At 42.8% G+C, this 25,762-nt stretch overlaps 1 protein-coding gene across 1 annotated transcript in view; it reads left to right on the top strand.

Moving 5' to 3' along the window:
- Positions 1-25,762, top strand: part of LOC311141614 (G protein-coupled receptor kinase 5-like) — a 65,487-nt gene that overhangs the window by 599 nt on the left and 39,126 nt on the right. The gene's annotated exons all lie outside the window — the stretch shown is intronic.

The raw sequence follows: 25,762 nt of genomic DNA, 5'->3' as shown, positions 1-25,762 counted from the left end.
ATACCATACATCATCAATATCAAACAACATGTTTTATTGGTTATACTAGGCTTTTAAAACCGTCCATTATCTCTCCTTATCTCCATTGATTTCCACAGCCTATGTATGTTCAGGCCTAATATCAGTTTGACAGCTCTTACGTTACGGTGTGGGCAAAGGTCCTCCAAATGTAACAAAAAATCTAAATCAAATTGGTGACTGCGTGATTTATGATTAGACTATTGAGCAGCGATGAAACTAACAATTCAGCATTGCTAGAACTGGGGTCAAACTGATCTGATGATCATTTGCTTCAGTTGGCATATTTATAATGAAAAATGACGTGATCTGAATCGAAGTGGCCATGGTCTCCGTGCTGCAAAATGCAGCCAGTTCAACTTCGAGACCCCAAATAACCCTGCGATTGGACACTTAGGTTCTGTCAATTTCATCTTTACCGACTGTTTGCACGTGTTCAGCAGGTGGACAGTTTCAGAGACGGGCTGCTTTGTTGTTGACATTCTTTGATATTTTAGTAATTCTCCTTGCACAAACACATACGCCTATACCTTCACTTTAAACTCAAACACTGATCCGAACTGCTGAAATTAATGACACTGCCTTAGGTTACTAATGAGAATGTTTTGGCTCCTATGTCGTGTTAATGCTGCAAGCTTCCGTCTATCTGAATAAATATTACAGAAACTGAGAAGGCTGTGTTGCTCTTACTCAGAGAAACACACACTGTTGTGCGTGGTGTAATGTGGCTATGGGTTCTTTGGGCTGCATTGGGTCACAGACAGAGACTAATGTTTGCAGTCAGTGTACCACTTCTGTACAAGGGTCCTTTGTTGTTTTGAAATGCTGCTTGAAACCATCTTATTACTGTGTAAAGAAACACTAGATCACAGATGATTCCAAAGAAAATCACACCATCAAACAATCTCTATAGCATAGGTAGAGTATTTGGCAACCAGTCCTCAGGTGATCCAAGAAGATTCAAACCCAGTGGGGAACCGTGAGGGCCTTCAGAGAAGGCCTAAGGATTTATAAAAATTTATATAAATACAGTGCCTTTTGGAAAGTATTCAGACCACCTGACTTTTTCCACATTTTGTTACGTTACATACAGCCTTATTCTAAAATTGATTCAATAATTTTTTCCCCCTAATCAATCTACACACAATACCCTATAATGACAAAGCAAAAACAGGTTTTTAGAAATGTTTGCTAATTTATTAAAAATGAAAAACTAAAATATCACATTTACATAAGTATTCAGACCCTTTACTCAGTACTTTATTGAAGCACCTTTGGCAGTGATTACAGCATCGAGTCTTCTTGGGTATGATGCTACAAGCTTGGGACACCTGAATTTGGGAAGTTTCTCCCATTCGTCTCTGCAGATCCTCTCAAGCTCTGTCAGGTTGGATGGGGAGCGTTGCTGCAGTTATTTTCAGGTCTCTCCAGAGATGTTCGATCGGGTTCAAGTCCGAGCTCTGGCTGGGCCACTCAGAGACTTGTCCCAAAGCCACTGTGTTGTCTTGGCTGTGTGCTTAGGGTCGTTGTCCTGTTGGAAGGTGAACCTTCACCCCAGTCTGAGGTCCTGAGCACTCTGGAGCAGGTTTTCATCAAGGAGCTCTCTGTACTTTGCTCCGTTCATCTTTCCCTGGATCCTGACTAGTCTCCCAGTCCCTGCCACTGAGAAACATCCCCACAGCATGATGCTGCCACCACCATGCTTCACCATAGGGATGGTGCCAGGTTTCCTCCAGACGTGACACTTGGCATTCAGGCCAAAGAGTTCAATCTTTATTTAATCAGTTTCTCATGGTCTGAGAATCTTTAGGTGCCTTTTGGCAAACTCCAAGTGGGCTGTCATGTGCCTTTTACTGAGGAGTGTTTTCTGTCTGGCCACTCTACCATAAAGGCCTGATTGGTGGAGTGCTGAAAGTTCTCCCATCTACACAGAGGAACTCTAGAGCTCTGTCAGAGTCGGGTTCTTGGTCACCTCCCTGACCAAGGCCCTTCTCCCCCGATTGCTCAGTTTGGCCGGGCGGCCAGCTATAGGAAGAGTCTTGGTGGTTCCAAACATTTTCCATTTAAGAATGATGGAGTTCTTGGGGACCTTCAATGCTGCAGAAATGTTTTGGTACCCTTTCCCAGATCTGTGCCTCGACACAATCCTATCTCAGAGCTCTACAGACAATTCCTTCAACCTTTTCTCTGTCAACTGTGGGGCCTTATATAGACAGGTGTGTGCCTTTCCAAGTCATGTCCAATCAACATAATTAGCGACTTACATTATATATTTTTTCATACCTGTGGGAATCGAACCCACAACCCTGGCGTTGCAAACACCATGCTCTATCAACTGAGCTACATCCCTGCCGGGCCAATTGTGTGCCGCCCCATGGGTCTCCCGGTCGCGACAGAGCCTGGATTCGAACCAGGATCTCTAGTGGCACAGCTAGCACTGCGATGCAGTGCCTTAGACCACTGCACCACTCGGGAGACACTAAATGAGTAGGTGTTGTAGATGTTGTAGAAATATCTCAAGGATGATCAATGGAAACAGGATGCACCTGAGCTCAATTTCGAGTCTCATAGCAAAAGGGCTGAATACTGTAAATAATACTGTTTTTAATTTGTAATACATTTGCAAACATTTCTAAAAACCTGTTTTCGATTGGTGATTATGGGGTATTGTGTGTAGATTGCTGAGGAAAATGTGTTATTTAATCCATTTTAGAATTAGGCTGGAACGTAACAAAGTGGAAAAAGTATATGTACAGTACCAGTCAAAAGTTTGGACACACCTACTCATTCAAGGGTTTTTCTTTATTTTTACTATTTTCTACATTGTAGAATAATAGTGAAGACATCAAAACAATGAAATAACACACATGGAATCATGTAGTAACCAAAAAAAAGTGTTAAACAAATCAAAATAAATTTTCGATTTTCGATTCTACCCTTTGCCTTGATGACAGCTTTGCACACTCTTGGCATTCTCTCAACCAGCTTCACCTGGAATGCTTTTCCAACAGTCTTGAAGGAGTTCCCACATATGCTGAGCACTTGTTGGCTGCTTTTCCTTCACTCTGCGGTCCAACTCATCCCAAACCATCTCAATCGGAATGCTTCTTTGCACACTCTTGGCATTCTCTCAACTAGCTTCATGAGGTAGTCACCTGGAATGCATTTCATTTAAATTAAGGAATTTCTTTCCTTCTTAATGCGTTTGAGCCAATCAGTTGTGTTGTGACAAGGTAGGGGTGGTATACAGAAGATGGCCCTATTTGGTAAAAGACCAAGTCCATATTATGGCAAGAACAGCTCAAATAAGTAAAGAGAAACGACAGTCCATCATTACTTTAAGACATGAATGTCAGTCCATTTGTAAAATTTCAAGAACTTTGAAAATGTCTTCAAGTGCAGTCGCAAAAACCATCAAGCGCTATGATGAAACTGGCTCTCATGAGGACCGCCATGAGAGCGGTCCTCATGGCATGCCACAGGAGAGGAAGACCCAGAGTTACCTCTGCTGCAGAGGATAAGATAATTAGAGTTACCAGCCTCAGAAATTGCAGCCCAAATAAATGCTTCACAGAGTTCAAGTAACAGACACATCTCAACATCAACTGTTCAGAGGAGACTGTGTAAATCAGGCCTTCATGGTCGAATTGCTGCAAAGAAATCACTACTAAAGGACACTAATAAGAAGAAGAGACTTGCTTGCGACAAGAAACACGAGCAATGGAAATCTGTCCTTTGGTCTGAGTCCAAATTTGAGACTTTTGGTTCCAACCGCCGTGTCTTTGTCAGACGCAGAGTAGGTGAACGGATGATCTTTGCATGTGTGGTTCGCACCGTGAAGCATGGAGGAGGAGGTGTGGGGGTGCTTTGCCGGTGACACTGTCTGTGATTGATTTAGAATTTAAGGCACAATTAACCAGCATGGCTACCAGAGCATTCTGCAGCGATACGCTACCCCATCCAGTTTGGGCTTAGTGGGACTATCATTTGTTTTTCAACAGGACAATGACCCAACACATCTCCAGGGTGTGTAAGGGCTATTTGACCAAGAAGGAGAGTGATGGAGTGCTGCATCAGATGACCTGGTCTCCACAATCACCCGACTTCAACCCAATTGAGATGCTTTGGGATGAGTTGGACCGCAAAGTGAAGGAAAAGCAGCCAACAAGTGCTCAGCATATGTGGGAACTCGTTCAAGACTGTTCGAAAAGCATTCCAGGTGAAGCTGGTTGAGAGAATGCCAAGAGTGTGCAAAGCTGTCATCAAGGCAAAGGGTAGCTACTTTGAAGAATATAAAATCGAAAATATATTTTTATTTGTTTAACACTTTTTTGGTTACTACATGATTCCATGTGTGTTATTTCATAGTTTTGATGTCTTCACTATTATTCTACAATGTAGAAAATATTCAAAATAAAGAAAAACCCTTGAATGAGTAGGTGTGTCCAAACTTTTGACTAGTACTGTCTATTCTTTAATTAAATGTATATTTCATCTTTACAAGAATTGTAATGATGTTCTGATTTCGTCTCTTCAGTTTTTGTTGGAAAGAGAAGGGTTAATACTGAAGAGAAAAAAATATCCAATCAGGATTTTCTTTGTTGGTCCCTGGGTAGAAAAAAATATCTCAGCTAACCATTGGCTAGGCTTTCAGAAGCTGGATAGAAGGCCTCTGCCATTCAACTGTATTAGAGCAGAATTTGGAATGACAGTGGAATAAACCAATCACATTTTGATTTACAATAGGTGTGACCGTAAAATAAAATAAATAGTGATGTGTCTAGGCCAGGGCTCTCCAACCATGTTCCTAGAGAGCTACCTTCCTGTAGGTTTTCACTCCAACCCCAGTTGTAATTTACCTGATTCACCTTATCAACAAGCTAATGATTAGAATCAGGTGCGCTAGATTAGGGTTGGAGTGAAAACCTACAGGACGGTAGCTATCCAGGAACAGGGTCGGAGAGCCACGTTATGACTGAGAGCACAAGAGAAAATAATCAGTGGCGCAAGCAGTACAGTCGTGGTCAAAAGTTTTGAGAATGACACAAGTATTGGTCTTCACAAAGTTCGCTGCTTCAGTGTTATGAGATATTTTTGTCAGATGTTACTATGGTATACTGAAGTATAATTACAAGCATTCCATGTCAAAGGCTTTTATTGACAATTACATTAAGTTTATGCAAAGCGTCTGCAATCCGCCCTGGCATGCTGTCAATTAACTTCTGGGCCACATCCTGACTGATGGCAGCCCATTCTTGCATAATCAATGCTTGGAGTTTGTCAGAATTTGTGGGTTTTTGTTTGTCCACCCGCCTCTTGATGATCGACCACAAGTTCTCAATGGGATTAAGGTCTGGGGAGTTTCCTGGCCATGGACCCAAAATGTTGATGTTTTGTTCCCCGAGCCACTTAGTTATCACTTTTGCCTTATGGCAAGGTGCTCCATCATGCTGGAAAAGGCATTGGTCGTCACCAAACTGTTCTTGGATGGTTGGGAGAAGTTGCTCTCGGAGGATGTGTTGGTACCATTCTTTATTCATGGCTGTGTTCTTAGGCAAAAATGTGAGTGAGCCAACTCCCTTGGCTGAGAAGCAACCCCACACATGAATGGTCTCAGGATGCTTTACTGTTGGCATGACACAGGACTGATGGTAGCGCTCACCTTGTCTTCTCCGGACAAGGTGTTTTCCGGATGGCCCAAACAATCGGAAAGGGGATTCATCAGAGAAAATGACTTTACCCTAGTCCTCAGCAGTCCAATCCCTGTACCTTTTGCAGAATATCAGTCTGTTTTTCCTGGAGAGAAGTGGCTTCTTTGCTGCCCTTCTTGACACCAGGCCATCCTCAAAAGTCTTCGCCTCACTGTGCGTGCAGATGCACTCACACCTGCCTGCTGCCATTCCTGAGCAAGCTCTGCACTGGTGGTGCCCCGATCCCGCAGCTGAATCAACTTTAGGAGACGGTCCTGGCGCTTGTTGGACTTTCTTGGGCGCCCTGACGCCTTCTTCACAACAATTGATCCTCTCTTCTTGAAGTTCTTGATGATTCGATAAATGGTTGATTTAGGTGCAATCTTACTAGCAACAATATCCTTGCCTGTGAAGCCCTTTTTGTGCAAAGCAATGATGACAGCACGTGTTTCCTTGCAGGTAACCATGGTTAACAGAGGAAGAACAATGATTTCAAGCACCACCCTCCTTTTTAAAGCTTCCAGTCTGTTATTCTAACTCAATCAGCATGACAGAGTGATCTCCAGCCTTGTCCTCGTCAACACTCTCACCTGTGTTAACGAGAGAATCACTGACATGATGGCAGCTGGTCCTTTAGTGGCAGGGCTGAAATGCAGTGGAAATGTTTTTTGGGGATTCAATCAATCAATCAATCAATTTTATTTTATATAGCCCTTCTTACATCAGCTAATATCTCGAAGTGCTGTACAGAAACCCAGCCTAAAACCCCAAACAGCTAGTAATGCAGGTGTAGAAGCACGGTGGCTAGGAAAAACTCCCTAGAAAGGCAAAACCTAGGAAGAAACCTAGAGAGGAACCAGGCTATGAGGGGTGGCCAGTCCTCTTCTGGCTGTGCCGGGTGGAGATTATAACAGAACCATGCCAAGATGTTCAAAAATGTTCATAAGTGACAAGCATGGTCAAATAATAATCAGGAATAAATCTCAGTTGGCTTTTCATAGCCGATCATTAAGAGTTGAAAACAGCAGGTCTGGGACAGGTAGGGGTTCCATAACCGCAGGCAGAACAGTTGAAACTGGAATAGCAGCAAGGCCAGGCGGACTGGGGACAGCAAGGAGTCACCACGGCCGGTAGTCCCGACGTATGGTCCTAGGGCTCAGGTCTCTCAGTTGGCTTTTCATAGCCGATCATTAAGAGTTGAAAACAGCAGGTCTGGGACAGGTAGGGGTTTCGTAGCCGCAGGCAGAACAGTTGAAACTGGAATAGCAGCAAGGCCAGGCGGACTGGGGACAGCAAGGTGTCATCATGCCCGGTAGTCCTGACGTATGGTCCTAGGGCTCAGGTTCTCAGAGAGAAAGAGAGAACGAGAGAATTAGAGAGAGCATACTTAAATTCACACAGGACACTGGATAAGACAGGAGAAGTACTCCAGGTATAACCAACTAACCCCAGCCCCCCGACACATAAACTACTGCAGCATAAATACTGGAGGCTGAGACAGGAGCGGTCCGGAGACACTGTGGCCCCATCCGAAGAAACCCCCGGACAGGGCCAAACAGGAAGGATATAACCCCACCCACTCCGCCAAAGCACAGCCCCCGCACCACTAGAGGGATATCCCCAACCACCAACTTACAATCCTGAGACAAGGCCGAGTATAGCCCACAGAGGTCTCCACCACAGCACAAACCAAGGGGGGGGCGCCAACCCAGACAGGAAGATCACGTCAGTAACTCAACCCACTCAAGTGACGCACCCCTCCCAGGGACGGCATGAAAGAGCACCAGCAAGCCAGTGACTCAGCCCCTGCAACAGGGTTAGAGGCAGAGAACCCCAGTGGAGAGGGGAACCGGCCTGGCAGAGACAGCAAGGGCTGTTCGTTGCTCCAGCCTTTCCGTTCACCTTCACACTCCTGGGCCAGACTACACTCAATCATATGACCTACTGAAGAGATAAGTCTTCAGTAAAGACTTAAAGGTTGAGACCGAGTCTGCGTCTCTCACATGGGTAGGCAGACTGTTCCATAAAAATGGAGATCTATAGGAGAAAGCCCTGCCTCCCGCTGTTTGCTTAGAAATTCTAGGGACAATTAGGAGGCCTGCGTCTTGTGACCGTAGCGTACGTATTGGTATGTACGGCAGGACCAACTCGGAAAGATAGGTAGGAGCAAGCCCATGTAACGCTTTATAGGTTAACAGTAAAACCTTGAAATCAGCCCTTGCCTTAACAGGAAGCCAGTGTAGGGAAGCTAGCACTGGAGTAATATGATCAAATTTCTTGGTTCTAGTCAGGATTCTAGCAGCCGTATTTAGCACTAACTGAAGTTTATTTAGTGCTTTATCCGGGTAGCCGGAAAATAGAGCATTGCAGTAGTCTAACCTAGAAGTAACAAATGCATGGATTAATTTTTCTGCATCATTTTTGGACAGAAAATTTCTGATTTTTGCAATGTTACGTAGATGGAAAAAAGCTGTCCTTGAAACAGTCTTGATATGTTCGTCAAAAGAGAGATCAGGGTCAAGAGTAACGCCTAGGTCCTTCACAGTTTTATTTGAGACGACTTTACAACCATCAAGATTAATTGTCAGATTTAACTGAAGATCTCTTTGTTTCTTGGGACCTAGAACAAGCATCTCTGTTTTGTCCGAGTTTAAAAGTAAAAAGTTTTCAGCCATCCACTTCCTTATGTCTGAAACACAGGCTTCTAGCGAGGGCAATTTTGGGGCTTCACCATGCTTCATTGAAATGTACAGCTGTGTGTCATCCGCATAGCAGTGAAAGTTAACATTATGTTTTCGAATAACATCCCCAAGAGGTAAAATATATAGTGAAAACAATAGTGGTCCTAAAACGGAACCTTGAGGAACACCGAAATGTACAGTTGATTTGTCGGAGGACAGACCATTCACAGAGACAAACTGATATCTTTCCGACAGGTAGGATCTAAACCAGGCCAGAACTTGTCCGTGTAGACCAATTTGGGTTTCCAGTCTCTCCAAAAGAATGTGGTGATCGATGGTGTCAAAGGCAGCACTAAGGTCTAGTAGCACGAGGACAGATGCAGAGCCTCGGTCTGACGCCATTAAAAGGTCATTTACCACCTTCACAAGTGCAGTCTCAGTGCTATGATGGGGTCTAAAACCAGACTGAAGCATTTCGTATACATTGTTTGTCTTCAGAAAGGCAGTGAGTTGCTGCGCAACAGCTTTTTCTAAAATTTTTGAGAGGAATGGAAGATTCGATATAGGCCGATAGTTTTTTATATTTTCCGGGTCAAGGTTTGGCTTTTTCAAGAGAGGCTTTATCACTGCCACTTTTAGTGAGTTTGGTACACATCCGGTGGATAGAGAGCTGTTTATTATGTTCAACATAGGAGGGCCAAGCACAGGAAGCAGCTCCTTCAGCAGTTTAGTAGGAATAGGATCCAGTATGCAGCTTGAAGGTTTAGAGGCCATGATTATTTTCATCATTGTGTCAAGAGATATAGTACTAAAACACTTAAGTGTCTCTCCCGATCCCAGGCCCTCGCAGAGCTGTGCAGATCCAGGACAGCTAAGCCCTGGAGGAATACGCAGATTCAAAGAGGAGTCCGTAATTTGCTTTCTAATGGTCATGATCTTTTCCTCAAAGAAGTTCATGAATTTATCACTGCTGAAGTGAAAGCCATCCTCTCTTGGGGAATGCTGCTTTTTAGTTAGCTTTGCAACAGTATCAAAAAGAAATTTTGGATTGTTCTTATTTTCCTCGATTAAGTTGGAAAAGTAGGATGATCGAGCAGCAGTGAGGGCTCTTCGGTACTGCACGGTACTGTCTTTCCAAGCTAGTCGGAAGACTTCCAGTTTGGTGTGGCGCCATTTCCGTTCCAATTTCCTGGAAGCTTGCTTCAAAGCTCGGGTATTTTCTGTATACCAGGGAGCTAGTTTCTTATGACAAATGTTTTTCGTTTTTAGGGGTGCAACTGCATCTAGGGTATTGCGCAAGGTTAAATTGAGTTCCTCAGTTAAGTGGTTAACTGATTTTTGTCCTCTGACGTCCTTGGGTAGGCAGAAGGAGTCTGGAAGGGCATCAATGAATTTTTGTGTTGTCTGAGAATTTATAGCACGACTTTTGATGCTCCTTGGTTGGGGTCTGAGCAGATTATTTGTTGCGATTGCAAACGTAATAAAATGGTGGTCCGATAGTCCAGGATTTTGTGGAAAAACATTAAGATCTACAACATTTATTCCATGGGACAAAACTAGGTCCAGAGTATGACTGTGGCAGTGAGTAGGTCCAGAGACATGTTGGACAAAACCCACTGAGTCGATAATGGCTCCGAAAGACTTTTGGAGTGGGTCTGTGGACTTCTCCATGTGAATATTAAAATCACCAAAAATTAGAATATGATCTGCTATGACTACAAGGTCTGATAGGAATTCAGGAAACTCAGAGAGGAACGCTGTATATGGCCCAGGAGGCCTGTAAACAGTAGCTATAAAAAGTGATTGAGTAGGCTGCACAGATTTCATGACTAGAAGCTCAAAAGATGAAAACGCCATTTTTTTTTTTTTTTGTAAATTGAAATTTGCTATCGTAAATGTTAGGTTCATTTTCATGGCAAAGAGGGACTTTGCAATTAATTGCAATTCATCTGATCACTCTTCATGACTTTCTGGAGTATATGCAAATTGCCATCATAAAATACTAGCGTTAGCATGGGAAAACTACAGTCGTGGTCAAAAGTTTTGAGAATGACACAAATACTAATTTTCACAAAGTCTGCTGCCTCAGTTTTTATGATGGCAACGCTAGTAAAGTTAGCTAGCTTGTGTTGTAGTAGAGTGACAATGAAAATGCAAGCGTGTTGTAGTAGTGTGACAATGGCCACGGCGCCTGCAGCAGCTGTTATCAACTTCAAGGTGGAATTAGCAACACCCTTTTCAAGATTAACTTTCAAACTTAATTTGTAAACTATCATCTGGTGTGTGGATCTGTTTTTTGTTGCAGCTCACTTGCTGTTAGATATCTCTTTGAAAAGAATGACTGTGAAACATTGTTGCATTTAAACTTTAGGTCACTGGTTAATGTGATGAACGTGATAAAATATATTTGCAATGGGAAGTAATAGCTGGTTTGTTAATTTCATTTTCGAAATGAAATGGTTGTGCTTTTGTATTGTTTTTATTTCATGGGGCCTACTGGAGTGAATGGGCTGCTTATTCTTTATAATTATTTCATGCTGTGTGAGACTGCTGTCGCCTGTATGTCAGCCGTGTCTATGTGTTTGACCAAAACTGGCTCTCTTTCAGCGCCATGGAGTGCACAGGTATTACGGTCGCTGTCATTTCGGCACCATGAGCCTGTCACCGTCGGTGTGACGCTGTTGTTGTCACTATTGGTGATAGTGTGATAGTGGTGTTAGGCTACCATAGGTTGTGTAAACAGTGTGTTTTTGGTTTTGCTGGTCGCATTATTTTATGCTGTGTGTCCATGCTGGTTCTGTCTCTGTGTGTGCGGCAGCCTGAAGCACGGCCAGGCCTGTTTAATTCATAATGTCATCAAAAAGCATTGCTCCTCTTTCACTAGAATGGTTCCGACTACAGAATATATAACGTCGGGCGCATTAAGTGATGCTATGTTTACTGTTCTTTTCTATATTTTCTTTAGTGATACAACGTATTGGTAGATTTTTGGTCCCTCTGAAAGCCTAGGTCCAATAGTCAAGGTTTGCCACTGTTCAAACCCATGGTATGACAACCCATGACATTCTTGTTGTCCCAGCTGCTCTATACCCGAGCCAGCATACGGGTTTGCAAGTTGGCACAGTGTAAACCATGCTCTGATACACCCCAGGCAGACATGATCAACATAGATTTGCCCTGTGAAGAGCTGTTGTATAAGATATTGGTGAAGATGGCTCCATAACAAGTGATCAACTGTCAAGCTTTCTTTCACGATTCATTGCTGATTGGAGTGTATTGAGTCCATTGAGTGCTTAGTTGCTTCGATTCTGCCTGGTAATGTTAGAATTACTAGGGACGTTATCTGACAGCGCCCATAGTGTCAAGGGTTGTGTGAATGCCTGTGAGAGTCTTTTGGAGTCTGGGATGTACAGGGACGCTCCTATCTTTGTGTGTACGCCCGCTGTATGCCGAGGCTGGTTGAGAGGTCACAGACCAAGGACATAGCGAGAATGGGGAAGGGAGAACCATGTTTATTCCTGTTTGTTTATGCAAGTGTGTCTCAGCCAGAGCTGAGCGGAGAGACCCGCATTCCCTGTCCACATTTTTCCAGAGTAACTGAGACAACAGGAAGGCCCAGTTTACACTCCACTCCCAGTGTTTACACCAGTGTCCTCACGCTTCCGAAATCACTGGAATAAAGTGAACCATAGCCAAGCAGAGAAATAAAAAGCCATCAATATCCCCTTCCTTCTGCAAAGCTGACCAGAGAGAAGGAGAGGCCCTCTTCCAGTACTTGGTAAATGCATATCTCTGTTCTTCCATCTTCCTTTTGAAGTAAGTAATCATCACTAATCTGACATGACTGGTTTGGGCTAAGTGTAATATTTAGCCAATTCAGTTATGTTAGGTAAGTGATCACTCCAAAGGAGGATTTGTAAAAGAGGTCAGAGGATGGATTTGAACATATTCATGCCTGCTGAAGAGGACATTTGATGACGTTACAGTTGAGATTCCAGTAAGTCTATCTCACCTGCTCTCTCTCAAATACTATGGAACAACGGAGTAGCTAGTAAGACCTGAGTATAATTCAGAATCAGGCAAAGGCTAAACGCGCACACAAAACAGTCACATCGTTATTATACAGAGTATACCAAACATTAGGAATACCTTCCTAATATTGAGTTGCCCCTCCCCTTTCCCTGGAGTCACCTGGTCAGTCTGTCATGGAAAGAGCAGGTGTTCTTAATGTTTTGTATACTCAGTGTATATCATGAATATAACCTACAGTGTTAGCTGAAGTGAAGGGTTGCATGCAGTTTTGATTACAGATTGACTGCGTTGTGGTCATCCAATCGCCATCCTTTTCTCCCTGGTGTCCAGTAATCGTGTCTTTGTGGAGGATGTTGAGGGGATTATGCAGTGAAATCCAAATGTCCATTCAGCCATTTCACCTCTGCTGTGGATCACCTAACAGGTCCTATTACCAGTCACAGCCCACAGCATTTCAGAGATGCTGACATGTTGAACATAGAAACATTAAAGGTACAATCCATAAGTTCTCTGTCTCTTGTGGCAATGAGGCAAAGCACAAACATTTACATTACATTTTAGTCATTTAGCAGACGCTCTTATCCAGAGCGACTTACAGAAGCAATTAGGGTTAAGTGCCTTGCTCAAGGGCACATCGACAGATTTTTCACCTAGTTGGCTCGGGGATTAGAACCAGCGACCTTTCGGTTACTGGCACAACGCTCTTAACCACTAAGCTACCTGCCGCCCTTCAAACAGTTGATTTGAATGAAAACACACAATTCGCTTGTTGTCCTGTTCCGCTGCGCTTTTGCTTTTGAACTCACAAAGACCTTTCCCGTCAGTCCTCCAAAACGTGTTGAGACAATTTTTTTTTTTTACGTTGATCTTTAATGGTAGTTTGAACATTAGGAAAGCCTAAGTGTGTGAACCCAGTCAGTGTTTTACCTATCAGACTACCCTGAAAGGGTCATACACTGAGTGTAGAAAACATTAGGAACACCTTCCTAAAATTGAGGTGCACCTCCTTTTGCCCTCCGAACAGCCTCACTTCATTGGGGCATGGACTCTGCAAGGTGTTGAAAGCTTTCCATAGGGATGCTGGCCCATGATGACTCCAAAGCTTCCCACAGTTGTGTCAAGTTGGCTGGATATCATTTGGGTGGTGGACCATTTTTGATACACACAGGAAACTGTTGAGCGTGGAAAACCCAGCAGCGTTGCAGTTCTTGACACAAACCGGTGTGCCTAGCACCTACTACCATACACCGTTCAAAGGCACTTCAATCTTTTGTCTTGCCCATTCATGCTCTGAATGATACACATTCCATGTCTCAATTGTCTCAAGCCTTAAAAATCCTTATTAAACCTGTCTCTTCCCCCTCATTTACACTGATTGAAGTGGATTTAACAAGTGACATCAATTAGGGATCATAGCTTTCACCTGGATTCACCTGGTCAGTCTGTCATGGAAAGAGCAGGTGTCCTTAATGTTTTGTACACTCAATGTATAACAGTGAGAGCAGCAGTGTTTCTTCCTGTTAAAATACTAGGTGTCACGTTTACTTGATTTTTAGGAAGCATTTCCTCAGATGGCGTAGTGTGTTACCAATTGTTTTCTTGGTGACTATGGTCCCAGCTGCCTTGAGATCATTGACAAGATCCTCCCGTGTAGTTCTGGGCTGATTCCTCACCGTTCTGCTAAAACATGGAAATATCTAAAAGACAGCATATTAGTACGTAGTTTAATATGCAAAAATATGTATTTATTTAAATGGGCAATGAGCATCTGTGACCTTTGCTTGTACCTACGTTACTGTTAACAGTTACAAATGTTCTCAACATACACTACCGGTCAAAAGTTTTAGAACACCTACTCATTCAAGGGTTTATTTTTATTTTTACTATTTTCTACAAAGTTCTTGAAATTTTCCGGATTGACTGACCTTCACGTCTTAAAGTAATGATGGACTGTCGTTTCTCTTTGCTTATTTGAGCTGTTCTTGCCATAATATGGACTTGGTCTTTTACCAAATAGGGCTATCTTCTGTATACCACCCCTACCTTGTCACAACACAACTGATTGGCTCAAACGCATTAAGAAGGAAAGGAATTCCACAAATTAACTTTTTAAGACGGCACACCTGTTAATTGAAATACATTCATGAAGCTGGTTGAGAGAATGCCAAGAGTGTGCAAAGCTGTCATCAAGGCAAAGGGTGTTTAACACTTTCTTGGTTACTGTAGCTCAGTTGGTAGAGCATGGCGTTTGCAACGCCAGGGTTGTGGGTTCGATTCCCACGGGGGGCCAAAGAAAAAAAAAAGAAAAAAAATGTATGCACTCACTAACTGTAAGTCGCTCTGGATAAGAGCGTCTGCTAAATGACTAAAATGTAAATGTAAAATGTACATGATTCCATATGTGTTAAGTCATAGTTTTGATGTCTTCACTATTATTCTACAATGGAGAAAATAGTAAAAATAAAGAAAAAACCTTGAATGAGTAGGTGTTCTAAAACTTTTGACCGGTAGTGTAAGAATCTGAGCAGTGATAATATTTGAGGTTTCTGCAAATGCTTTAAAATCAGGTAGGTCTACACAAGGTGAACTCAACACAAGATAATTAACATCAATCAATTACCAGCAGTTTAAAAGTTACATCAGATTCCATTTACTCGTTTGGATAGTTTGCAATAGTTGTTCAGTAGGGATCTGAGTACTGCTGAAAAAACGCGTCGGTATAGGGAAGGGAAGAACGCTCCGATTTTATATAAAAGGCCTGGAAGATAAAAGATGCAGAGGGTCAAGGTCACGCTGTAACGGAGTCACACTCCCACTAAATAAAAACAGACATATCTTTTAAAAAATTAGGGCCAAATCTTAATACTATATTTATTTGTTAGTGCTTGAATGCAATACTAACAAGGAATTGTTCAAATATATATTTCATGCAAAAAATGGATTAGTGCTTGGTGATGGCGTCACAGCTGCCCAGAAACCATACATCTTGCTTTACATAATTTTGATGCATTTTATGGTTCCATGAATCATATTAAATCTTGCAATCAGGAAATTGCCCTAGAAATATAGATCCAGAGTTCATTTTATTGCATTATGCTATTTTGCATGTTTGTACCGGACATCTCTTTTGAATTTCATGAAGTAATATTGCATCAAATGATACCACAATTGGTGTTGATATAGTCAACTAAGAACTTTATAAAATGATATGTTACATTAAGTGATTATCACTAAAGAACCACATGTTATGCAGGATGTTAAAGGTCCCATATGTTAAAATGGATGTTTAAGGTCCAATGCAGCCATTTTTATCTCAATATCAAGTCATTTCTTGGTTGTGTCAAATTAGTGGATGTCTTTTGAGCGTGAAAACCCAGCAGCGTTGCAGTTCTTGACACAAACTAGTGCGCCTGGCACCTATTACCATACCCCGTTCAAAGGCACTTAAATATTTTGTCTTGCCCATTGACTCTCTGAATGGCACACACAAACAATCCATGTCTCAATTGTCTCAAGGCTTAAAAATCCTTCTTTAACCTGTCTCAACCCCTGGATTTATTTTGCTTAAAACTTTTTTTATTTGTTTTACTTTGCATTGTTGGTTAAGGGCTTGTAAGTACGCATTTCACTGTAATGTCTACACCTGTTGTATTCGGCGCATGTGGCAAATAAAAATTGATTTGATTTCATCTACACTGATTTGAAGTAGATTTAACAAGTGACATCAATAAGGGATCATAGCTTTCACCTGGAATCACCTGGTCAGTCTGTCATGGAAAGAACATGTTCTTATTGTTTTGTATACTCAGTGTATGTGGGGCCAGTATGAAAAAAATAAATAAAAAATTGTATGCACTAACTGTAAGTCGCTCTGGATAAGAGCATCTGCTAAATGACTAAAATGTAAAATGTAAATGTGGGTGTGTGGAATGGTGCATATCTGTTTGGGTGTGTGCGTGAGTGAGTGCATGTGTGCTAAGGTGCGGAAAGTTAGTGCAGGTGGTCAGTCCAGTTCAAATGTTCAGCAGGCTGATGGCTTGTAGATAGAAACGGTCTGTGAGCCTGTTGGTATCCGACTTCATGCTCCGATATCGTCTGCCTGACTGTAAGGGAGTGAACAGCTCATGGCTGGTGTGTGTGGGGTCCTTGATGATGCTGCAGAACTTCCTCAGGCACAGTTTCGAGTAGATGTATTGGATGGGTGGCAGCACGGTCCCAGTCATATACTTGGCCATCTTCACCATCCGCTGAAGGGCCTTGCGGTCGTGGACAGAGCAATCAGGATGCTTGGTCAGGATGCTCTCGATGGTGCAGCGGTAGTATTTGGAGAGGGCCCGGGGTGGCATGCCGAATTTCTTCAGCTGCCTTAGGGTCACTGTAGGGTCACTGTTGCGCCCTCTTGACAAGTGTGGTGGTGGTGTTGGTCCATGTCACGTCCTCAGTGATGTGGACGCCAAGGAACTTAACTGCTGATTCGCTCTACTGCAGTCCCGTTGATGTGGATCGGGGCATGTTCCTTCCTCTGCTTCCTGAAGTCAACAATCAACTTCTTTGTTCTGCTGACGTTGAGGAAGAGGTTGTTGTCCTGGCACCACAATTCCAGTTCACGTACCTCCTCCCTATAGGCTGACTCGTTGTTGTTGGTTATCAGGCCTACAACCGTGGTGTTGTCAGCAAACTTGATGGAGTTGGTGTCGTGCAAAGCCATGCAGTCGTGGGTGAACAGGGAGTACAGCACAGAGCTGAGGACACCCCCCTGGGGGGCCCCTGTGTTAAGAGTCAGTGTGGAGGAGGTGTTGTTGCCAATCCTCACAGCCAGTGGTCTGCCTGTCAGGAAGTCCAGGATCCAGTTGCAGAGGGTGGTGTCTAGACCCAGGGCTCTGAGCTTGGTGTCGAGCTTGGAGGGAACAATTAGTGTTGAACGCTGAATTGAAGTCAATTAACAGCATTCTCACATAGGTGTTGCTCTTGTCCAGATGTGTTACGGCCGTGTGAATACCGATGGAAATTGCATCTTCAGTGGATCTGTTGGAGAGGTAGGCAAATTGGAGTGGGTCCAGTGTGCCTGTGATACAGCTCATAGCGAGACTCAAACTCAGGACCTCTGCCTTACAAACACATGTGACTGCTCTCCTGAAGTGGTCCAACCCACCGCACTATTGAAAAAGGCCTTTTTCAATTGTGCAAGGAGCGACACTTCAGGCTGATGAGTGAGTTTCACAGATCCCCTTCTGCTACAGTCACCCCCTAAACTCACTCCACAGTGACCCCAGTGGTTGAACCAGCGCAACTGTAGATCTAAGTCCAGTTGCACCATTGTAAAGGATGTCATGCTGCCTGCTTAGCGGGTACCGCTTTCCCCTGATTCAGCTCATGTGGAGACACGAACTCAGGACTTCTGCCTCAAACACACGTGACCGCCCTTCTGAAACATTCCAACCTGTCGTGCTATTAAAAAAGTCCTTCTTTAAATTGTGCAAGGGGTGACACTTCAGGCTGAGGAGTGAGTTTCACAGATCCCTGCTACACTAATAGAAATCTTCAAGATCCAGCAAGGTTACTAATCAAAAGAGCATGGTTTTGGTGATCCATGCTTATGTGATGAGAACCTTGCCTGAGACCTGAATAACGTGTTAGTTTGACATGTGTTAGACGTGTTCAAGTCTCCGGCAAGGGTAGTCATTATAAGGTTAACATGTGACTGACTGGGTTAAGACTGTGTTAGCCTGTTGAGCTAAAGCCTAGGTATTTTTCCTGTTACTTGGATGGAGGTCAAAGGGGGGTGAAGTGTAACACAGGTGGTTCGGTGACCACGCTTGTGATGATTAACTTGTCTGAGACCTGAAAAGTTGTCTGACACACAGGAGACCTGGGTTAGAACCCCATCAGTCAAACTAACACGTCTTCAGGTCTCAGGCATGGTTGCTCATCACATGGATCACCAAACCACCTCTGTTGCAATCTCATTAAATGGGGTGGACAGATCATTCTGCTTCTGTTTGTCACAGAAAGTTTTGTTGTGGTGCAGTAGGCCTGAATTCGAACCCAGTCATTTATATTGGTGCTGTGATCACTGAGTATGAGGTCAAAGGGGGGTGAAATGTAACTGAGGTGGTTCGATGAACCATGCTCTTTTGATGAGTAACCTTGCTGGAGACGAAGACTTGTGTTAGCTTCCTGAACTAATCCCTTTGGGCTTTAGATAAGTGGGCTAACACAGTCTTGTCACTTGCAGGAGACCTGGTTCGAACCCAGTCAGTCACAAGAGCAAGATTTAAATAGGGAGTGGAAAGGTTTTCCTTAGAAGGGCAATGCAAGGGTTATTGAAATGTATTCTTATGGGGGCCATTTTTTTGTTTTGGTGTGACACTCCCTTCTAACGTGGCATGTGATTATCATAGAGGGGAACAGAAGGCACATCCATGTTCCAGAGAGTCTTAGCTTTCAGGAATGGGGTCATTATAGCTTATAGCCAAAATGGCTAAAATGCTAAAGCCAAATTCATTGGAAGATAATAAATTCTACATGAAACATTGGCTTCAGAAACCGCCAGAAGCTTCTGTTTACCGGAGTGAGCATTTGATTCTATCTGTTCTCCTCTACCTTTCCTGTCTGGCAAAGTACCAGGATGTTGTCTCTGGTTTTGAATCTGAATATAGAGAACTGAATTGGAATGCACCTGAGACGTTGACTATATGAAACTTTGATCAACTTGAAATTATAGTTTGTAAACTTGATACACAGACAATTAATGCAATATCTACCATATTGAAGCTGAATATATAAATATAGAATTTGACTATTCAGTTAAATTGAAATTGAATTTTAAAACAATGCAATATTCACTCAATTCAATTTCAAATCATGAAAGAAGTTATATTTTTTAATTCAATTTGTGCATTACAAGTTCAAAAATATTCAATTCAAATTCAGTAGCCTAATTCAAATGTAAAATTATAGAATTAAAATACAATTTCTGTAAGGCACTGAAATCGCTCCATAATAGCTAGCTGTAAAATCACCTAAACAAACTGCACTATCAATTTAGGAGTTCTCATGAATTCAACTTGCAGTTCTCTGCCCTGAACGAGTGTAGGTTATGTTGCTATGGCAACAACGGGCCTTTCCCACAGACACACAGGGTGCATTGCAAGATGGTAGGCCTACTTGAAGGAGAAACTGAATTGAATAATTTGGTACACTGTTTAGATTGAGCACATCTAAGCGCAATATATAGATTTTTCATGACGATATAAACAGATGGATGTGTTCTAGACAAGTATGCCCATACCATGTATTGGCTGATTTGGTGATCTGGAGTGCAGGTAATTGTTTTTAAAGTGTTATGAAATGTGACAGTGTGTTATCCTCTATCTCCAGTGTCGAGAACCATGTAGCCATGGTTCCTACATGATTTCCTGATTTCACAGACGGTCCACTTAGAAGTGAAATCATGGACATTTTAGATGTTACTCACTGATAGAACATAGGCTTTCAGGAAATGTTTCTGGGGGCGGATTATCCCTATAAGTACCTTACTGTGATTGTTTTCAATTATAATGGTATCATTTTTTTGTTTAGCAAAGAGCAATTTCTCAAGCAAGAATTTTGCTAGGACTGTCTGGGAGTGGTCTGAGTGGTCAGGGGGAAACGGAAAACTAGCTTTTATTTGCACTGAGGTTTGGAACTCTCTTTCTTATTGGTCTATTAACTAATTTAACGCCTTGTGATGCCACCAGGCAGGCCAAAACTCCAGCCCACCAAAACGGGCTGAAATTTCAGGCGGTCTTTTCAAACTAAAATGACATTTTCATTTTCACAGTATTATTCCAACTTCATAGTGTGGAAATATATACAGTTGAAGTCCGAAGTTTACATACACTTAGGTTGGAGTCATTAAAACTCGTTTTTCAACCACTCCACAAATTTCTTGTTAACAAACTATAGTTTTGGCAAGTCGATTAGGACATCTAATTTGTGCATGACACAAGTAATTTTTCCAACAATTGTTTACAGACAGATTATTTCACTTATAATTCACTGTATCACAATTCCAGTGGGTCAGAAGTTTACATACACTACGTTGACTGTGCCTTTAAACAGCTTGGAAAATTCCGGAAAATGATGTCATGGCTTTAGAAGCTTCTGATAGGCTAATTGATATCATTTGAGTCAATTGGAGGTGTACCTGTGGATGTATTTCAAGGCCTACCTTCAAACTCCGTGCCTCTTTCCTTGACATCATGGGAAAATGAAAAGAAATCAGCCAAGATTGTAGACTTTCACAAGTTTGGTTCTTCCTTGGGAGCAATTTCCAAACGCCTGAAGGCACCACGTTCATCTGTACAAACAATAGTATGCAAGTATAAACATCATGGGACCACGCAGCAATCATACCGCTCAGGAAGGAGACGCGTTCTGTCTCCTAGAGATGAACATACTTTGGTGCGAAAAGTGCAAATCATTCCCAGAACAACAACAAAGGACCTTGTGAAGATGCTGGAGGAAACTGGTACGAAAGTATTTATATCCACAGTAAAACAAGTCCTTTATCGACATAACCTGAAAGGCCGCTCAGCAAGGAAGAAGCCACTGCTCCAAAACCGCCATAAAAAAGCCAGACTACGGTTTGCAACTGCACATGGTGACAAAGATCGTACTTTTTGGAGAAATGTCCTCTGGTCTGATGAAACAAAAATATAACTGTTTGTCCATAATGACCATTGTTATGTTTGGAGTAAAAAGGGGGTGCTTGCAAGCTGAAGAAAACCATCCCAACCGTGAAGCACGGGGGTGGCAGCATCATGCTGTGGGGGTGCTTTGCTGCAGGAGGGACTGGTGCACTTCACAAAATAGATGGCATCATGAGGTAGGAAAATTATGTGGATATATTGAAGCAACATCTCAAGACATCCAGTCAGGAAGTTAAAGCTTGGTCGCAAATGGGTCTGCCAAATAGACAATGACCCCAAGCATACTTCCAAAGTTGTGGCAAAATGGCTTAAGGACAACAAAGTCAAGGTATTAGAGTGGACATCACAAAGCCCTGACATCAATCCTATAGAAAATGTGTGGGCAGAACTGAAAAAGCGTGTGCGAGCAAGGAGGCCTACAAACCTGACTCAGTTACACCAGCTTTGTCAGGAGGAATGGGCCAAAATTCACCCAACTTATTGTGGGAAGCTTGTGGAAGGCTACCCGAAACATTTGACCCAAGTTAAGCAATTTAAAGGCAATGCTACCAAATACTAATTGAGTGTATGTAAACTTCTGACCCACTGGGAATGTGATGAAAGAAATAAAAGCTGAAAGAAATCATTCTCTCTGCTATTATTCTGACATTTCACATTCTTAAAATAAAGTGGTGATCCTAACTGACCTAAGACAGGGAATTTTTACTAGGATTAAATGTCAGGAATTGTGAAAAACTGAGTTTAAATGTATTTGGCTAAGGAGTATGTAAACTTCCGACTTCAACTGTGTGTATTTGATACACTGCCGATTTTGCAGGTTTTCCTACTTACAAAGCATGTAGAGGTCTGTAATTTTTATCATAGGTACACTTCAACTGTGAGAGACGGAATCTAAAACAAAAATGCAGAAAATCACATTGTATGATTTTTAAGTAATTAATTAGCATTTGATTGCATGACATAAGTATTTGATCACCTAACAACCAGTAAGAATTCCGGCTCTCACAGACCTGTTAGTTTTTCTTTAAGAAGCCCTCCTTTTCTCCACTCATTACCTGTATTAACTGCACCTGTTTGAACTCGTTACCTGTATAAAAGACACCTGTCCACACACTCAATCAAACAGACTCCAACCTCTCCACAATGGCCAATACCAGAGAGCTGTGTAAGGACATCAGGGATAAAATTGTAGACCTGCACAAGGCTGGGATGGGCTACAGGACAATAGGCAAGCAGCTTGGTGAGAAGGCAACAACTGTTGGCGCAATTATTAGAAAATGGAAGAAGTTCAAGATGACGGTCAATCACCCTCAGTCTGGGGCTCCATGCAAGATCTCACCTCGTGGTGCATCAATGATCATGAGGAAGGTGAGGGATCAGCCCAGAACTACATGGCAGGACCTGGTCAATGACCTGAAGAGAGCTGGGACCACAGTCTCAAAGAAAACCATTAGTAACACACTACGCCGTCATGGATTAAAATCCTGCAGCGCACGCAAGGTCCCCCTGCTCAAGCCAGCGCATGTCCAGGCCCGTCTGAAGTTTGCCAATGACTATCTGGATGATCCAGAGGAGGAATGGGAGAAGGTCATTTAGTCTGATGAGACAAAAATTGAGCTTTTTGGTCTAAACTCCACTCGCCGTGTTTGGAGGAAGAAGAAGGATGAGTACAACCCCAAGAACACCATCCCAACCGTGAAGCATGGAGGTGGAAACATCATTCTTTGGGGATGCTTTTCTGCAAAGGGGACAGGACGACTGCACCGTATTGAGGGGAGGATGGATGGGGCCATGTATCGCGAGATCTTGGCCAACAACCTCCTTCCCTCAGTAAGAGCATTGAAGATGGGTCGTGGCTGGGTCTTCCAGCATGACAACGACCCGAAACACACAGCCAGGGCAACTAAGGAGTGGCTCCGTAAGAAGCATCTCAAGGTCCTGGAGTGGCCTAGCCAGTCTCCAGACCTGAACCCAATAGAACATCTTTGGAGGGAGTTGAAAGTCCGTATTGCCCAGCGACCTGAAGGATCTGGAGAAGGTCTGTATGGAGGAGTGGGCCAAAATTCCTGCTGCAGTATGTGCAAACCTGGTCAAGACCTACAGGAAACATATGATCTCTGTAATTGCAAACAAAGGTTTCTGTACCAAATATTAAGTTCTGCTTTTCTGATGTATCAAATACTTATGTCATGCAATAAAATGCAAATTAATTACTTAAAAATCATACAATGTGATTTTCTGCATTTTTGTTTTAGATTCCGTCTCTCACAGTTGAAGTGTACATATGATAAAAATTACAGACCTCTACATGCTTTGTAAGTAGGAAAACCTGCAAAATCGGCAGTGTATCAAATACTTGTTCTCCCCACTGTATATATATATAACACAGAAAAAACAAGTTTTTGACTGCACTGGGCCTTTAACTGGCTGTGATTCCTTTACCAAGCACTAATCAATTTTTTGAATGAAAGATTTATTTGAACAATTACTTGTTAGTATTGAATTAGAGCACTAACAAATACCTACAAAAACATACATAGCATTAAGACTTGGCCCTGATTGTAAAAAAAGATTGTGACTCCGTTACCACGTGACCTTGACAAAATGTAAATCCAGTATCTGTCTCATGCAGGAAACACAACTGTAGTGCTGCAAGCACCAACCATGCTCCAGGTAACAGCGGTTAGGTTGTGAACAATGCACTATCAAGCTACAGTTCATTTTCTCTACAGAGTATGTAGATGCATCTCACCTCAGGCCTAGTTTGTGAGGAGCCTTTGTGGTAAGGTGAGAAAAAAATGCTGCTTGATCCTATTACAGTCTCAGCTAACCAGAAGGGCAAAAATATACGCTTTATGCTCCCTAAAGATTGAGTCAGGGGTCGGCCATAGGCTCTTGTGTGCTTATATCGAAGTACAGTTGAAGCTTGGCAACTTTCTCGGTTCTCCTTTTTGTGACATTGTATTTGGCAGTCCTCTCAGATCTTTAGAGGGTGAGTCAATGAGGGTGAAGTGAAGTGAGCAGGTTATTGAATTGAAATCCACCTCTGTGTCAGACATCATTGACTACTTTTTCAGTCGTTTTTTACTAACAAGCTTATTCTCTTCTAGTGTCCTGTCTTCCATGATCACTGATCTGGCAGGACATGTCAGGGAAAAGCGTGATGAACACATATCCACTATCCAGTGCATTTATGAGGGAAAGGAGATGAGGAGAGGATGCTATTAGACAGAATTTTGACACCGCTATCAAGTAGTGAGTCAATGGTGCTGTTCTCTCTCACTCACACACACACACACACACACACACACACACAGAGCCTGGAGTGTGTTCCCTCAGGGCGTCTCTCAGAGGGCTGAGCCATGACATAATGCTGAGGAGTTTTATTGAGGAGACAACTGAGGAACATTAATGGGAGGAGAATCAAATCCATAAGAGGAGAGTTGAGGCCCATGCAGGCCAGCCAGTTTCCTCTTTGTGTGGTTATGTTTGTTTGCATGGGAATAAAAAGAAGACAAAGGGAAGAGTGTTTCACATACTTGCTGTCTCTCACGCATAGCTATAGAGCAATGACTCTCCGACTCTTGCTGTACAGCCCCCACCCTCCTAAAGTTGAAAGGTAGATAGAGTTTTCTACTTTGCTGTCATGTGTCGCCTTGTAGAATTGTCTCTTATGTGAGTGCCTGTCCATGCATCTCTGTTTAATTTCTTTAGACCTAATGAATATTTGATGTTTGTAAATTGTTAGACGATCAATATCTAGGACTGCTCAACTCTGACAAGAGTTTGGCTTGTGTACTTTCGCTGCACACACACACATCAGAAAAGGGAATGTATTAGTTATGGGGTAGATGTTGACCCACACTGGCCTTTTGGTGTTGTGAAATTTGGGCTATTTTCCCAGTTCACAGACCTTATCAGAGTTCTCTATTTAAAGGCTGTTTTTGGTATTCCTGAGTCCCTTGGTATGCCCCAGATCCATTGCTCATTTTAGAGCTTCCAGCACAACACAAGACATGGTAGAAAAAGGGAGAAGAGAGAAGAGGAGGGTTGCAGGTCGGATACTTATGAGGGGAGGGTAGGAGAGTGAGTGAACTAAAGAGGATAAGAGGATGAGCTGATAGAAGAAAGAGGATGGATTAGATGAGCATTCAGAGGGAGGAAAGATGTGTGTGTGTGTTTTACAGAGGAAAGGAAATGGGGAACAGCTGGAAAGGAAGCAGAGAGCCTAGAGAAGGCCATCATAATCACTTTAACCCTGTTTCCGGGATTGCTGTGTGGCGAGTTGCTTTGATTTTGTCTTGTGTTGGTCTGTCTTTTTGTGTCTGAGTCCACGTTTGTGTGCTGTGCATTTGTTTGTGTGTTGTGCTTGTGTGGTTGTGTCTGTCTGTGTGTGTTGGAGACAGAGAAATAGAGTAGGCCTATCTGCTCAACAAAAACCTGTTGGACAGAATCAGTGCTAGCCTAAGATTGGATCAGGTCAAAGGTTTAGTCTGTACCATTGTTCCTATTGGAGGATTCAGAGCAGTAGGCCTAGTGCTGGATGACCCTTTGCACTGTTCTGTTCTGTTCTGTTCCTCTCCTGTAGATGTATAGCATGTGTCACCTAGTGTGCCGTCAGCTGTGTGCTGTCACACGGTTGTTTAAT

This window comes from Coregonus lavaretus (assembly GCF_964263955.1).
Source record: "Coregonus lavaretus genome assembly, chromosome: 14".
Lineage (NCBI taxonomy): Eukaryota > Metazoa > Chordata > Actinopteri > Salmoniformes > Salmonidae > Coregonus > Coregonus lavaretus.
This window is presented reverse-complemented; position numbering and strand designations above follow the sequence as displayed.